Source organism: Triticum aestivum, chromosome 3D (assembly GCF_018294505.1).
Source record: "Triticum aestivum cultivar Chinese Spring chromosome 3D, IWGSC CS RefSeq v2.1, whole genome shotgun sequence".
NCBI lineage: Eukaryota > Viridiplantae > Streptophyta > Magnoliopsida > Poales > Poaceae > Triticum > Triticum aestivum.
In genome coordinates, this window is record NC_057802.1 from 480744283 (window position 1) to 480761222 (window position 16940).

Genomic DNA, 16940 nt, shown 5'->3' on the forward strand with positions numbered 1-16940 from the left:
ACAAACCTCCTACTTATGATTAACCCTCCCGCAAGGATCCGCAACTATGAGAAAAGTATTAAGAATAAATTCTAACCATAGCATTAAACTTTTGGATCCAATCGGTCCCTTACGGAATAGCGCATAAACTGGGGTTCAAGCTTTTGTCACTCTCGCAACCCATCATCTAATTGCTACTCCACAATGCATTCCCTTAGGCCCAAATATGGTGAAGTGTCATGTAGTCGACGTTCACATGACACCACTAAGAGAATCACAACATACACATACTATCAAAATATCGAACACATATCAAGTTCACATGATTACTTGCAACATGATTTCTCCCGTGACCTCAAGAACAAAAGTAACTACTCACAAATGATAATCATGCTCAAGATCAGAGGGGTATTAAATAGCATATTGTATCTGAACATATAATCTTCCACCAAATAAACCATATAGTAATCAACTACAAGATGTAATCAACACTACTAGTCACCCACAAGTACCAATCTATAGTTCCGGTAACAAGATTGAACACAAGAGATGAACTAGGGTTTGAGATGAGATGGTGCTGTTGAAGATGTTGATGGAGATTGCCCTCGCCAAAATGGGAGAGTTGTTGGTGATGATGATGACGATGATTTCCCCCTCCAGGAGGGAAGTTCCCCCAGTGGAATCGCTCCGCCGGAAGGCAAAGGTGCTCCTGCCCAAGTTCCGCCTCGAGACAGCGGCTCTCCGTCTCGAAAGTACTCCCTCTATTTTTTCTAGGTCAAAATGACCTATATACCAGAAGATGGGCATCAAAGGTGGGCCTAGGTGAGCACAATCCACCAGGGCACGCATGGGCTCCCTGGCGCGCCCAGGTGGGTTGTGCCCACCTGGTGGGCCCCCTCTGGTAGTTATTTGCTCCAATATTCCTCAAATATTCCATAAAAAATCCTCGTGAAGTTTCATCTTGTTTGGAGTTGTGCAGAATAGGTGGCCTGACGTAGCTTTTTTAGGTCCAGATTTCCAGCTACCAGAATTCTCCCTCTTTGTGTATACCTTGCATATTATGAGAGAAAAGGCATTAGAATTACTCCAAAAAGCATTATTATGGATAAAACATCATAAATAACAGTAAGGAAATATGATGCAAAATGGACGAATCAACTCCCCCAAGCTTAGACCTCGTTTGTCCTCAAGCGAAAAATTGAAATTGAAAAACATGTCCACATGCTTAGAGAGAGAGAGAGAGAGAGAGAGAGGTGTCTATAAAAACAAAATACAGACATATAAGCATCATGTTCATTATTATAACAGCAACAAACTTAAACATAAGACTTTTATCATAGACTTCTCATGAATAAGTGGCAATTCATCACACTATTGAAGTATAAAGCAAAAACTCCTAAAAACCAACAAACTATATTCTCAGTCAACTGTCGGAGTAATGGGCCACGGGTAGCCTAACCCGAGTCCCAGAACCTTTCAAGACATCGAGGCGGGCTGCGCCCCTCAAGACGTCAAGATAAAGCGCTGCCTTCTGGTGGCCGGCTGGCCGAACGGCCGACTGCCGGAAGACGGCCATGCTCAGGAAGGCGGCTCCAAGACGGGCCGACTCCTAGCAGGCGGCCTCCAGAGAGGCTGGCTCCTAGCAGTCGGCCCATGGCGCCCTCAAAGTCCGCGCCCCCATAAAGAAGACAAGACAGGGTTAGGCCACAATGTAGCCCATCACCCCCGTATCCAGGGCCGGGCGTGGCCACAGTGCTCCGTACAGGCGGAGGTCTCCGCCCGGCGCGGCACTGTTGCCACTCCGCCCCTGACATCACTCCTGTCAGGCGAAGCCCTGTTCCCATGACCGCCTGTCGGTACGGCCCGAAGACGGCGGGCCCTACCGGTCAGCGAGAGCCCGGAAGACGGCGGGAGCCTCACCAGTCGGACCCGAGGGAGGCCGGCTCCCAGCAGTCGGCCCGTTCCTTCTCCGGGGCCCGCGCGCCATTAACTAGATAAGACACGGAGTGGCTACAGTGATCTCCCGCCAGGCGGCGGGACTGTAGCCACGCTCCCCTGACCAAGCCTGCGTCATTAGCATCACGGCTACAGTAATCAGCAGCCGGTAAGACCCGCGAGCGGCCTGTCGGCGCCGTACCAGACTAGTCGGCGGGGCCCACCAGGCGGCGGGCCCCAGCGGCCGGCGGAGAAGCCGGCGACCAGAAGCCGGGTCCTACGGCCGGATTACCATTGTACCCCTGGGGGGGTAGGCCTATATAAACCCCCCAGGGCACCCATGCAAAGGGTTCCAACCTGTTCGAATTAGACTCACACCTAGGGGGAGAAGAGAGCAAGCCTTGCCTTCTTCTACCTCTAGCATACAGCTCGAGGAGCACCATTGTACTCACTAGTGCCTTAGTGATCATGCGGAGACCCCACAGAGCAGGACTACGGGTGTTATCTCCTAGGAGAACCCCAAACCTGGGTAAACTGCGCCGGCGTTCGTGTCTATGCCTCATCCCGCTTCCAGGCACCGGCGACGTTCTACTCGCTCCCACCATGATAAGCCATCCATTGGCATATGTCGCACCCAACCCCCGACATTTGGCACCCACCGTGGGGCGAGGTGCACCGTCTCCCGGAGACCTGTTCTGGACAGGAACCCTGTTCTTTCCTGGCGAGCGCAGCCAGCCCGGCACGCCAGACGGCGTCTGCACCGACGCGCTACACGGCGCGGAGGTCGCCTACTGGGCGAGCTTCCTCGCCGATCTTGTTGGCGAGATTCGCCTCTCCGACGAGCCCGCGTCTGATGTGGGCACCGATGGCCCTGAGAGCCGCCTCGTGAGCCTCCTCGATTAGCTCCACGTTGCCAGCGAGCCTGCTGCAGACATGGCGTCGGTTGGCTCCACCAACCCGATGTTCGTCGACTCCGACACAGCGTCGCTTGACGCGTTCCCCACCAACGTGGTGGTCTACGACGAGCCGCTTCCTCGCATGGACAGCGGCGGCAGCACCGTCACGGAAGTGCTCGTCATCAGCCACGGCGAGCACTTTGGCGGAGGTGGCCAGGATCCGCTGCAGGCGGCGATGCAAGACCAGGCTGCGCCCATCCCGGAAGACGCCGATGCCGAGACGCTGGAGGCACGCCGCGTCCAGCTCATCGAGAGCGCCAACCGGCTGGCCAGCATGAGACGCCTTTCGGAGGCCTACCAGTGGGAGATGGACCGTGCTGTCGGCGGCACGCCGGCTCCTGGTGGTCCTAGCCGCATTGGCCTGGTCCGACAGCGTGGCACGACCATCGCCAGCATGTTTGGGACAGATCGCCCCGTACGCCATGCCTGCAGAGAACATACGAGCTGCCCAGGCGGCAGCAGACGAGCTAGACAAGCTCGAGGGCGACGAGCGCCGCCACATGACGGAGCAAGTCCAGCAGCTCCTCGACGCGGCTGCTGAGCAGCAAGAGGCCGGGTGCCGCACTGAAGCGCCCAACCGGCGAAACGACGACCCGCCTCCTCGCCGAGACCAAGGCGCGACATCCCGGACGCCGACTAGTGGCGTCCGCGATAGAAGAGACAAGGAGTCGGCTGCTAGCCACAGCCGGACTCGCATCACCATCGAGCGCGACCAAGACGGCCGCCCGAGAGCAGTGCAGTGACGAGACGACTGTCCGCCTCCTCCTCCCTGCAGGGAGAGGCGCATTTCCCGCTGCATGTCAATCACCCATCACTCGGCGACCGCCTTGGCCGCCGAGAAGGAATCGGAGAAAACGATGCCCGCCACCGGATCGATCGCCTCAATCGATCCCTGGCGCTAGAAGAAGAAGATGAGCTCGGCCCGCCTTGCTTCGGCCCCCGCATTCGAGACGAACCTTTCCCCAAAGGGTTCACGCTCCCGAGAGATACACCCAAGTACACCGGCTCCGTGAAGCCGGAGGATTGGCTGGTCGACTACTCCACAGCCGTCAGCATCGCGAACGGCAACAAGCGCGTTGCCGTGAAGTACGTTCCGCTCATGCTCCAGGGCACGGCCCGGACATGGCTGAATAGCCTGAAGCCCCGCAGCATCAACAGCTGGGTTGACTTCACTGAAGCATTCATCCGCAACTTCACCAGCACGTACAAGCGGCCACCCAAGCCTCGCCACCTCTCCTTGTGCGTCCAAGGCCCCAACGAGTCGACTCGTGACTACCTCACCCGCTGGGCCGAGCTGCGCAACTCTTGCAAAAGCGTGCACGAGGTGCAGGCCATCGAGTACTTCCCTGCCGGGTGCCGAGAGGGCACCCTCCTCAAGCACAAGCTCCTCTGCGATGAGCCGGCAACCCTCGACGAACTGCTGATCATAGCAGACAAGTACGCCACGGCCGACTCCTCCATGAAGGCAGAGATCCAAGTTAATGCGTTGGGCAAGGTGGCCCCTCAAGCTCCTCGGACCCCGGCTGGTGACACCAGTCGGCGACAGTAACCAAACGACAACAAGCGCAAGGCCATGCAGCCAGCTTCCATGAGCCGGCAGGTGGCAACAGCCAAAGATCAGCAGCCGGAAGGGCAGCCTCCTCCCAAACGCCAGAAGGGCGGCAAGCCCAACTGGTTGCCCGCCTTCTCGTACGAACAGACTCTCGACGCACCCTGCAAGTTCCACAGCGGCGCGAAGCCATCCAACCACACCACTCGGAAGTGCCACTGGCTCACCAGGATCGCCAAGGGTGATGGACCGTCCAACCCCTCCGCCTCCTCCTCCTCAGGAGCCGGCGGTTCAGCCAGTCGGCGCGATACAAGATGAATACCCTGAGGAGCATGGAGCTTATGTCGTGTTCACCAGCGTGGCCGACGACAAGCGCAGCAGACAACAACAGCAACAAGAAGTAAATGCAGTAGCATCAGAGACCCCGAATTCATGCATTGGTCTGAGAAGCCCATTAGCTGGAGTAGAGCCGACCACCCGGAGGTGATGCCCAATCTCGGCTCTTATGCTCTGGTGTTGGATGCCACCTTTGCCACGGAGAGGCGAGCTGCTCGCTTCTCCCGAGTTCTGATAGATGGCGGCAGTAGCATCAACATCCTGTACAAAGATACCATGGAGAAGTTGGGAATCAAGCAGAGACATCTTCAGCCCAGCTGGACTGTTTTCCATGGCATCGTTCCAGGCCTTTCCTGCTCACCAATCGGCAAGACTCAGATAGATGTCCTCTTCGGGGACAAAAATCATTTCCGCCGAGAGCCAGTCTGGTTTGAGGTGGTGGACCTTGAGAGCCCCTATCATGCATTGCTTGACCGGCCTGCCCTGGCCAAGTTTATGGCGGTCCCCCACTATGCTTACCTGAAGATGGAGATGCCGAGCTCCAAGGGAATCCTGACCATAGCAGGAGACTACAAGAAGTCGTCCGCCTGTGCAGCAGAGAGCAGCCGTTTAGCCGAGTCCTTCGTAATCGCGGCTGAGAAGCGGCTCCTTGACCGGGTTGTGGCGATGGCCGGCAAGCAGCCGGAAATGTCACCCAATCCCAAGGAGTCGGAAGCTGAGGGCTCGTTCAAGCCGGTGAAGGAGACAAAGAAGATACCCTTGGACCCGGAGCACCCGGAGAGGCACGCTGTCATAGGTGCAAACCTTAACAGCAAATAGGAAGGCGAGCTCATTGATTTCCTCCGTGAGAATCGGGACATCTTTGCATGGTCTCCCAAGGACATGTCGGGTGTTCCGACGGAATTCGCCGAGCACAAGCTACACGACCGGTCTGACGCCAAGCCAGTCAGGCAGCCCTTGCGCCGCCTGTCGGAGGAGAAGAGAAGATTTGTTGGTGAAGAGATAGCCCGGGTTCTAGCAGCCGGCTTCATCATGGAGGTGTTCTTTCCAGAGTGGTTAGCCAACCCGGTCTTAGTGCTGAAGAAAAACAAGCAGTGGCACATGTGTATTGACTATACCAGCCTCAACAAAGCATGCCCCAAAGACCCATTTGCTTTGCCAAGAATCGACCAAGTGATTGACTCCACAGCCGGATGCGAGCTGTTGAGGTTTTGGGATGCATACTCAGGGTATCATCGGATTAAACTGAACCCGGCCGATAGGCTGAAGACCGCCTTCATCATGCCATTCGGAGCCTTCTGCTACCTGACCATGACGTTCGGCTTGAGAAATGCCGGCGCCACGTTTCAGCGTTGCATGCAGAAGTGTCTCCTCAAGCAACTCGACAGAAACGCCCACGTCTATGTGGACAATGTTGTGGTGAAGACGGAGAAACGTGGAACATTGCTAGAAGACCTTAAGGAGACCTTTGAAAACTTGCGCCGATTCCAGATCAAGCTCGACCCGGAGTAATGGGTCTTCGGAGTACCAGCCGGCCAGCTTCTTAGCTTTCTAGTCTCAGAGCGCGGCATAGAGTGCAACCCTGTGAAGATCAAGGCCATTGAGAGGATGGAGGTGCCCACCCGACTGCTGGACGTGCAAAAATTCACCGGCTGCCTGGCATCCATCAGCCGTTTCATCAGTCGGCTGGGCGAGAACGCTCTTCCCCTGTACCAGCTCATGAAGAAGACCACTTTTTTCGAGTGGAACGACAAGGCGGATGAAGGTTTTCTCCAGCTCAAGAAGATGTTGACCACTCTGCCTGTCCTGGCGGCTACGACTCCTAAGGAGCCCATGCTCCTCTACATTGCCGCCACCAGCCGAGTGGTCAGCACGGTCATAGTTGTGGAACGCAAAGAAGAAGGCAAGGCACTGCCAGTCCAGAGGCCGGTGTATTACCTGAGTGAAGTACTATCCGCTTTCAAGCAGAACTACCCCCACTACCAGAAGATGTGCTATGGCGTGCACTTTGCCGCCAAGAAATTGAAGCCATATTTTCAAGAGCACCAAATCACTGTGGTCTGCACTGCTCCCCTTGCTGAGATCATCGGAAGCCGAGATGCCTCGGGCCGAGTGGCCAAATGGGCCATAGATTTGGCCCCCTACACCATCTACTACCAGCCTCGCACCGCCATCAAGTCACAAGCACTGGCCGACTTCCTCGTCGACTGAGCCGAGACCCAGTACCTGCCGCCAGCGCCAGACTCCACCCATTGGCGAATGCACTTTGATGGTTCCAAGATGCGCACCAGTTTGGGAGCCGGCATTGTCCTCACCTCTCCCAAAGGCGACAAGCTCAGATATGTGCTGCAAATCCACTTTGCCGCCTCCAACAATGTCGCTGAATACGAAGCACTCATTCATGGGCTCCGGCTTGCCAAGGAACTCGGCATTCGCCGGATCCTGTGCTACGGTGACTCCGATTTGGTGGTCCAGCAGTCGTCTGGCGACTGGGATGCCAAGGATGCAAACATGGCGAGCTACCGCTTCCTCGTACAGCAGCTCAGTGGATACTTCGAGGGGTGCGAGTTCCTCCATGTGCCAAGAAATGACAATGAGCAAGCGGATGCCTTGGCACGAATCAGCTCCACCCGGCAAGCAATACCAGCCGGGGTCGCCCTGCAACGCCTCCTCAAGCCGTCTGTCAAGCCATCGCCAGAGTCGGATTCCATCTTTGTGCCGGCTCCTCCTGAAGCAGTCGGATCCGACTTGAGGACCCCAGCAGCTGGCACGGGGAATTTGTCCGGCATCAAGCCCCGACTGGTCGAGCCTCTGGAGCGTTCGGCCGGCTGTTGGCTCGATGAGCTGCCAGCCATCCTCTGGAGCCTGCGCACAACTCCGAACAAGTCAACCGGCTTCACGCCTTTCTTTCTCGTCTACGGTGTCGAAGCCATCATCCCGACTGACATAGAATTTGACTCCCCTCGAGTCACCATGTACACCGAAGAACAGGCAGAAGAAGCACGACAAGACAGCATCGATCTGCTGGAAGAAGGCCGGCTGTTGGCACTCAGCCGGTCCACCATCTACCAGCAGAGCCTGCGCCGGTACTACAACCGAAAGGTCAAGCCAAGATCCTTCCAAGAGGGAGACCTTGTGCTCCGGCTGGTCTAGTGAACAGCCGGCCAGCACAAGCTCTCGGCACCTTGGGAGGGCCCCTTCATCATCAGCAAGGTGTTGGGCAACGACTCCTACTACCTCATCAACGCTCAGAAGCCTCGAGGATGCAAAAGAGATGACTCCGGCAAGGAGACGGAGCGGCCATGGAATGCAAACCTCCTTCGAAGGTTTTACAGTTGATGCAGTATGTACGACGTCAACTTTTGAATTAAGTACGAAGACTCCGGGTCCCCCGAGAAGAGCTCGGAGACTGCCCTCTTTTATCTATATGATAAGTATTACGCCTGTCATTGTGTTATTTCATTAGTCCGTCTGGCACCGGGTTCGACCAGTCGACCCGGGGACTTGCCGCCTTGTACTATGTAATGCTTCCTGCAGCCGGACAAGTAATGTTTTGTTACTTAAGCTTTCTCCTGCCAGAAGCCGCAGCTCGCAGAGCGACTGTTCGGTCGGCAGGAGTTAAGGCGGAAAGGGTGTCTGCATGAAAAATGGCTAAGGACCCAAAGCATACACATAGTCCAAGCTGGCTTACCGCTTCGCCGACCGGCTGTTAAGCAGCCGGCCGGCCGGCTTCTACTTAACTTGCTAAAAAACTCTAACCGGCTAAGTACTTGCTTCCCGAAAGTGGCTAAGTACTTGACCCAGCCACAGTCTGCAGAGCGGCTGTTCGGCTGGCAAGACGGCAACCGAGGGAAGGCGGCAAAGGAAAAAGCCAAGGAGCAGAAAGCAAGGAAAGATAGAACTCGGCGAGCGTATTTACATATCAAAAGGCCCTTGGCCAGCATTCAACGGAAGTTTGAAATACACCCCGCGGGTGGAATTGTGCGAAGTTAACAAGTTTGTCGAGACTGATAAGCAGGAAAAAACAAAAGGTAAATTGGCAGCCTAGGGAGCAGCAGACGGGTTTGGCGGAACGGTGGAGTCGGTGGTGCCGGTTGCTGGAGCGGCCGGCTGGTCGGTCTCCGCTTGGTCGCCTTCAGCAGCAGCCAGCTCACTTGGGCGTGGCTCATTGCTGGAGGCGCGGTTGAGCTGAGGCTGGACGTCCGCTCCGACCTCTGGCGCCTCCTCTTCGTTTTCCTCCTCCTCCCCGCCTTCTCCCTCGTCGCTGGAGTCGATCACCTCTCCCGAGTCCTCGCCATCCTCCGGGTTCAGCCCGAACCACTCTGGTGGCGCTTCGGCGCCGTTCTCGGCCAGCTCCGGGATGAAGATGCTGGTGTTGGTGTACTCGGCGATCGATGCCGCTCGCTTGACAAGATCACCCTCCACCGCTACCAGCTCCCCCTGGGCCTCCTGTCGGAACATGGTCAACTAGGCTAGATTCAGCCCAGGGTACCACGCCTTGACAAACTCCAAGGCTCGGCGTGCCCCAGCCCGGGCTGAGGAACCCTTCCAAGCTTCAAGGCGGTCGGCCGCCACCTCCAGCCAGTCGGCAGTCCGACTGGGTGTACGTGGAGCCGGCATGTCCGGCCATAGGGCGGCGATCGCCTGGGCGCCGACACGCTGAAGACGGCGCAGCATCCGATGAGCCGGCCGAAGACGGGCCTGGATGCTGAGGAGCTGCTCGCTGAGGGTCCAGGGGGCGTTGGTAGCAATCTGCGCACCTTCCGCCCTCCGTCCTTCATGATCAGCCTCGATGGCCTGATTGGCGGCGTTAGTGACCAGGGAAGAAGTCTGCTCAAATGGAAAGCAAAAGAGCCAAAGTTAGAGACAAGAGGCCGGCTTGGTCAGCAGCCGGCATCTTGAAGAAGAAAAAAGAGGGAAGCTCACCGTCGACCATGTCTTCAATCTCACTGAAGCCGGCAGTCAGCATTGCCTCCTTGTCGGTCCAGGCGGAGCGTTCGGTCTTGAACTCAGCAAGGAGACCGGCCTCCTTGTCCTCCGCCTCCTTCTGGGTCTTCTTGAGAAGCTCCGCCTGCTCCACCAGTTGCGTGACCAGCCGGTCACGCTCTTCGGTCAGCTTGCTGCAGTCCGCCTCCTTGGCATGAAGCGCGGTGTTGGCCTCGCCCAGCTACTGCTGCAGGGTGGCGTTGGCCTCTGCAAAAGTAGAAGAAGAAAAGGACATCAACAATCAACAAAGAGAGATATATTTGCCGGGAAGATCTGGCCCGACTGCTCAGTAGTCAGCCCGAATCTCGGGGACTACAGCCCGCAGGTGCGCCAGCGCGCCCCCACGGAGAAAGAAGTTATCAAATATCAACAGAGAAGAAGAATAGTTGCCAGGAAGATCTGGCCCGACTGCTCAGCAGTCAGCCTGAATCTCGGGGACTACAGACCGCGGGTGCGCCAGCACGCCCCCGCAGTGAAAGAAGAAGACTTACTCTGGCTCTCCGACAAGTCGACGGTCCGTTGATCCAACTCTTGGACTTTGGAGTTGAAGGCGGCTGCACATAGGTTGTGATAATCCTGCAGCAAAGATATCAGAAAATATTAGTACTCGGACCTTGCCAATTAAAGTTCTGAGCCGCCTGCTCAGCAGCCGGCCCAAAACTCGGGGACTACACCCAGTGGGTGCGCTGGCGCGCCCCCACGGAGCAATACAAGAATTAAAAACAAAAAAGCAAGAAGCATACCCGGACGGCTGCTCGCGACTCCAGGAACGCATTGTTGCAGTGCTTGAGTGCATCGTCTTCAGCGCGGAGCTTGGCCTGGACGTCCAGGATCGCCTTGTTCAAAGGGCCTGTCCCGCCTCCCCGCACCCACCCAGTGGGCGCGGCGCTGGTCGCCTCGGCGTCCGGGATTGAAGAGCTCGCAGCGGCGGTCTCCAGCGGGCGTGGCGCCGAAGCCGCCTTTGCGAACCGGTGGCGCGTTAGGGTGCGGACCTCAGGAGTTGGGCCCGTCACCATCTCGTCTCCGGCTGATGGCGCCGGCGGATCAGCCGGCTGTTTGTCTCGCACCTCCTCAGAAGGTGGTGGCGGGGGCACGATTATGTCCGGCATGATGACATCGCCGCCGTCCCTCTAAATGACCGGGTGCTCATCGCCGGCTCCCCCAGTCTGCGCCACAAAATCTGGCAGCGGCGGCGCGGAGTTTAGGGGGGCGACGAACAACGCCGACTGACGGCGCGCGGCTTCCTCAGCCTGTTTCTTCGCCGCCGCGGCAGCCTCGGCCTCCGCCTTCTCCAGATGGGCGGCTTCCTGCTCCTTGCGCGCCTCCCGCACGTTTCGCTCCGTCACCTCCCGGAGGTCGGCGGCCGGATCGATTCGCCGGGTGGTGGTGGAGGTCTCCGCCAACCCAATGATGGAGGCGGCGGCCGACTTCTCGAGAGAGAGCGGAGCCCTAAATCAAGAAAATAAAGCAAAGGAAGTTCAGAAAGAATCAACGAGAAAGAAGAGCACAAGGAAAAGATATTTACGCCGACACCATAGGAGGCGCCTTTGGGAGCTTCTGGTATTTGGCCGCCTTCGCGGCGGCCTCTTTCTGCCTGGTCGCGGCGGTCGGATTCTTGGCCTTCTTCGGCGCGCTGCCGAACAAGACGGTGCCTTGTTTACGCTTTCGCGTGCCGCCTCGAGCAGTCGGCTCGACGGAGGGGCCCGCGTCCGCCCTGCCGGCACCCCGCACAGGGCGCGGCTCTTCTTCCTCCTCATCGTCATCAGGCCAAGTCTCGATGCCGCCTTCTTCGGAGCCCCCTCCTTCGTAGACACTGCCCGTCGCGGTGTCCTCCATGGCGGCCGCCCCCAAGTCGGGGTCGTCCACGTCGCTCACCGCCCGGTCCGGCTCGTAGTCACCACCCGCCCCTACGATGGCGGCCGTCGCTTCCGACATGTAGATCTGTTTCAAAGTGGTGAGAGGCTGGCTGATCAAGACCAAGACCAAGACTAAGAAGAGTATCAAAAAGAAAGAATTGGAAAACTTACCACGGGCGGCGGGTCGGCGCGGGAATATGGCCGCTTGCCGAAGCTCACAGACCCCTCCAGCTTGAAGCCGGAGATCTCGTTCACCAAGTTCGCGACCTCGGCAGCCGGCATCTCCTTGGTCCTTAGCCGACACGGGTCGCGATGCCCGCTCATCCAGCTGATCAGATGCAGCCAGCCTTGGAGCGGCAGAACCCGGCGCGCGACGAAGGCAGCCAACAAGTCGGACGCCTGGAGGCCTTCGGTGTTGGTCAGCTCCCGGAGTCGTTAGATGGTGGCGGCGCCGTCTGCTGATACTGGCTTCGGCTTGTAGCCCCAGCTGGCCCGAGGCTCAGCCGGCGGACCGGCTACATAAGCCGGCAGGTTGATGAAGTCGACGACCGGGTCCAAGTTCTCCACGTAGAAGTAGGATTGCTGCCACATCTTGACCGACTGTGGCAGCTTGATGGTGGGGAAGGCGTTCTTCGACGACGGCCAGCGAACCGCGACGAAGGCACCACACTGGGAAGCCACCTCCCGGACGGAGGTGCCCATCTTGGTGTAGAAGAATGCTCCCCACTGCTCGATGGTGGGGAGGATGCCGAGATAGCCTTCGCACATCGTGACGAAGGCGGCTAGGAGCATCACAGTGTTGGGCATGATGTGATGAGGCTGGAGGTGATAAAACTCGAGAAACGAGCGGAGAAAGCCGCTCGCCGGCAAGCCGAAGCCGCGGATGAAGTGCGAGCGGAAGACGACCCGCTCGCCCTCCCCCGGCGCCGGCGAGATCTCCCCCGCCGGCGGCATGCGCGCCTTCACGTAGCCCGCGCCGGGAAGACGCCGTGTCTCGCGGAGGAAAGTGATGTGGTCGTCATTGACGTTGGACTCGTCCCAGTCTCCTCCTCGCTCGCGCGCCATGGAGAGCTCGACGAAGAAAGGGCGCGGCGAGGGAGCTGAGAATGGTGCAGGGTAAAGAGGGCTCGGGGCGGACGAATTCGACGGAGACGAGCTGCGGCAGCACTCTGGCGTGGCTTGGGGGCGCTGCGGCGAGAGGAAGAAGAAGGAGGCAAGAACGGGGTGGAGGGGCGCGCGTGCTCCGCCGCTCCCTCTCCTCCCCCTACTTATAGCCTGCGGGCTATGAAGCCGAGGGGGCGGGCGTGGGATCGTGGGATTAACTGTGCCCACGACCCCACGCTCCCACCTTTACCACGCGCAGTAACTCCGCGGGGAAACTCAACCGCCCGCCACGACCGCAGCGGATCCGCTCACGTGCCGAGGCCCGGTGGTGGCGGGCCCAGCCCACAGTCACGTCCCATCACGCGCGTAGGCTGGCAGGCTGGCCCGGCTGGCTGGCGCCACGTGGCATGCCCACGACAGGCGGCAGGCCTAGAAGCTTAACTAGCACGCCACCTAGTTCCCGCCGTTACATTCGAAATTCCAGATAGATCCGACTGGACGTGGACGGCTCCCCTCAGGCGGCTTGCCAGGAGTCGGATGAAGCTTCCACCCATAGCACCCGGAGGAGGAAACTGTTGAGGCTTCTCAGCTCCTCAGCCGCGGCGCCTCATCAGCTTCGGGGACTACTGTCGGAGTAATGGGCCACGGGTAGCCTAACCCGAGTCCCAGAACCTTTCAAGACATCGAGGCCGGCTGCGCCCCTCAAGACGTCAAGATAAAGCGTCGCCTTGTGGCCGGCTGGTCGAACGGCCGACTGCCGGAAGACGGCCATGCTCAGGAAGGCAGCTCCAAGACGGGCCGACTCCTAGCAGGCGGCCTCCAGAGAGGCCGACTCCTAGAAGTCGGCCCATGGCGCCCTCAAAGTCTGCGCCTCCATTAAGAAGACAAGACAGGGTGAGGCCACAGTGTAGCCCATCACCCCCGTATCCACGGTCGGGCGTGGCCACAGTGCTCCATACAGGCGGAGATCTCCGCCCGGCGCGGCACTGTTGCCACACCGCCCATGACATCACTCCTGTCAGGCGAAGCCCTGTTCCCACGACCGCATGTCGATACGGCCTGAAGACGGCGGCCCTACCGGTCAGCGAGAGCCCGGAAGACGGCGGGAGCCTCACCAGTCGGACCCGAGGGAGGCCGGCTCCCAGCAGTCGGCCTGCTCCTTCTCCGGGGCCCGCGCGCCATTAACTAGATAAGACACGGAGTGGCTACAGTGATCTCCCGCCAGGCGGCGGGACTGTAGCCACGCTCCCCTGACCAAGCATGCGTCATTAGCATCACGGCTACAGTAATCAGCAGCCGGCTAGACCCGCGAGTGGCGGGAGCGGCATGTCGGCGCCGTACCAGACCAGTCGGCGGGGCCCACCAGGTGGCGGGCCCCAGTGGCCGGCGGAGAAGCCGGCGACCAGAGACACTGACAGTCGGGTCCTACACCCGGCCGGATTACCATTTTACCCCTGAGGGGTAGGCCTATATAAACCCCCCAGGGCACCCATGCAAAAGGTTCCAACCTGTTAGAATTAGACTCACACCTAGGGGGGAAGAGAGCAAGCCTTGCCTTCTTCTACCTCTAGCATACAGCTCGAGGAGCACCACTGTACTCACTAGTGCCTTAGTGATCATGCGGAGACCCCGCAGAGTAGGACTAGGGGTGTTATCTCCTAAGAGAGCCCCGAACCTGGGTAAAGTGCGCTGGCATTCGTGTCTACGCCTCATCCCGCTTCCAGGTACCGGCGACGTTCTACTCGCTCCCACCATGATAAGTCATCCATTGGCATATGTCGCACCCAACCCCCGACATCAACTTTGCAACTACAATTCATCATCTTTTCAGGAAGGGTCATGTATCGGAGCCTTTAGGCAAGTCCACATACTCAACCATCATATAGTCTTCTATGATTGCTAACACTCACTATGTACATAGGAGCAAAACATTTCAACTGGACACATAGAAAGATAGGGGCTTATAGTTTCGCCTCCCAACGTATTCACCTCAAGGGTGATGTCAACAATAATAACTCATGCTATCTATATTCAACAGGACATATGTGCCTAGATCTTTCCTCACCACATGATGCTTGCCAAAGGAGAAAAATAAAAAGGAATAGAAGGAAAACTTCGACTCTTTGCATAAAAGTAAATACATAAAAGTAAAAGATAGGCCCTTCACAGAGGGAAGCAGAGGTTGCCATGCGCTTATTTGTTTGTATGCTCAACCCCTTAGTGCAAAAGAACTTCACGTTGCATTGCCCCTTGTGATAGCGACCTTTATTATGCAGTCCGTCGCTTTTATTCTTCACCATCACAAGTTCGTGCAACGCTCAATTTTTTCTTACACTAAATGATCTCACACATTTAGAAGCAATTTTTACTGCCTTTTTGCACCGATGACAACCTACTTGAGGGATCTTTGCTCAATCCCTAGGTAGGTATGGTGGACTCTTGAAAATAAGATTTGGGTTTAAGGGTTTTTGGATGCACAAGTAGTATCTCTACTTAGTGCGGAATTTTTGGCTAGCAAAGATAGGGGCAAGCACCACATGTTAAAGGATCCATGACAATATGACTTTTATGTGAATATAAACAAACATAAACCATTAAGTTGTCTTTCTTTTCCAGCGTCAACAATTTTGGCATATAATATTTTGATGAGGGCTCACAATCACAAAATATTTCTAGGATAGTATATTTATATGTGAAACTTCTCTTCCCTTATTAATTATTTCATCAGTTGCATCATTGACTAATGCTATGTTTGTCAATCTCTAATAAAATTTTCTACTTATACTTTTCCTTATGTGGTGTCATCACCTACCATAAGATTAGTATATGATCTTTTTCATTATTTATTTCCTTTTATTTATTTCCTTTCTCTTTTCTTCCTTATTTTCTTTCTTTAATTTGCAACATGAAAGTAAAGAAAGCAAAAACTCAAACTAAACTTTATTATATATTTGCACACGATTACAAGGATAGATCACTAAGAAAACTCTCAAAGAAGAAATGATCGAACTAAACTTTTATTCATCTAAAGCAAAAGATCGAACTAAAATAAGTAAAGGCCAAAAGATAGTGGGATGATACGATACCGGGGCACCTCCCCCAAGCTTGGCGAAAGCCAAGGGGAGTGCCCATACCCGATACTTAATTCTCCTTTGGTGATGAAGAAGGTGGTGGTGATGAAGCTATCATGTCCTTAAGGATCAAGAGATTTTCCAATCGACAGATGACACTCCGGAGATGGATGATATGCTCTTGATGCAGAATATTTTCGCGAGTAAGATACTTATTTTGCACGCGAACTGTTTCGGTCATGTGAAAGGCTTCAATCTCAGTCGGGGTAAGATGAGCAAGGTAAGGCTTAAGGATATCTTCTTCTTCCTCCTCGGCTGATAGTGCTTGTTCTGCCACCGAGGGTGGACCTACAGTAGCCTCCTTGCCCTTGTCTCCCTTGACGGCGTCCGTAGGCTCCTCCCTCTTCAGCTCGATCTTCATCAACCAAGCATCTTCTTCCATGTTGTTGGAGGAGGATAAAGACATGATGCTTGGCTTGATAGATCTGACCGAAAATAGTAAGATAAGAGAACAGAGGATTTCTCTGTGATGCGGTGGTCAACAGGTTCGGGGAGTATATAGAGATTTTTATCTTGGGAAACAAGCAAGCTGTAGAAAAACGGAGTCCGGAAGGTGTCCTAGGTGGGCACAACCCACCTGGGCGTGCTAGGCCTGGCGCGCCCTGGTGTCTTGTGCCCACCAGGATGTGCTTCCTGGAAGTTTCTTATTTTCCTATTTTTCTAAATATTCAAAAACTGACAAAAAATATTTTGCGGATTTTTCGGAGTCCGTTTACTTACCGTATCACGTACCTCCTTATTTTCACGATTCTGGAGTGTTCCGGAAGGACTCTTTTATGTGTTCTTCTGTTGTCAAAGTTTGGATAATATTACTTTCAACATTAATGGGCATACCTGAGATATAATGTTTTATTCGTTGCCCATTGACAACCTTCTGGTTAGTACCTTCGGCATTATTTATTTTGATGCACTACAAAAAAACACTTCCGTGATGATACGTGTTTGTCACAGTAGGTCACATTTTCTGCCATGCATGTACATCCATGACGATTTTATGACAGAATCAAGATAGTCATACCTGTGCTGTCGTAGAAGTGTTCCATGACATTACCGAAATTATCATCACGGAAATGTCCACTTCCATGATGATAAATCGCGCGTCACAGAA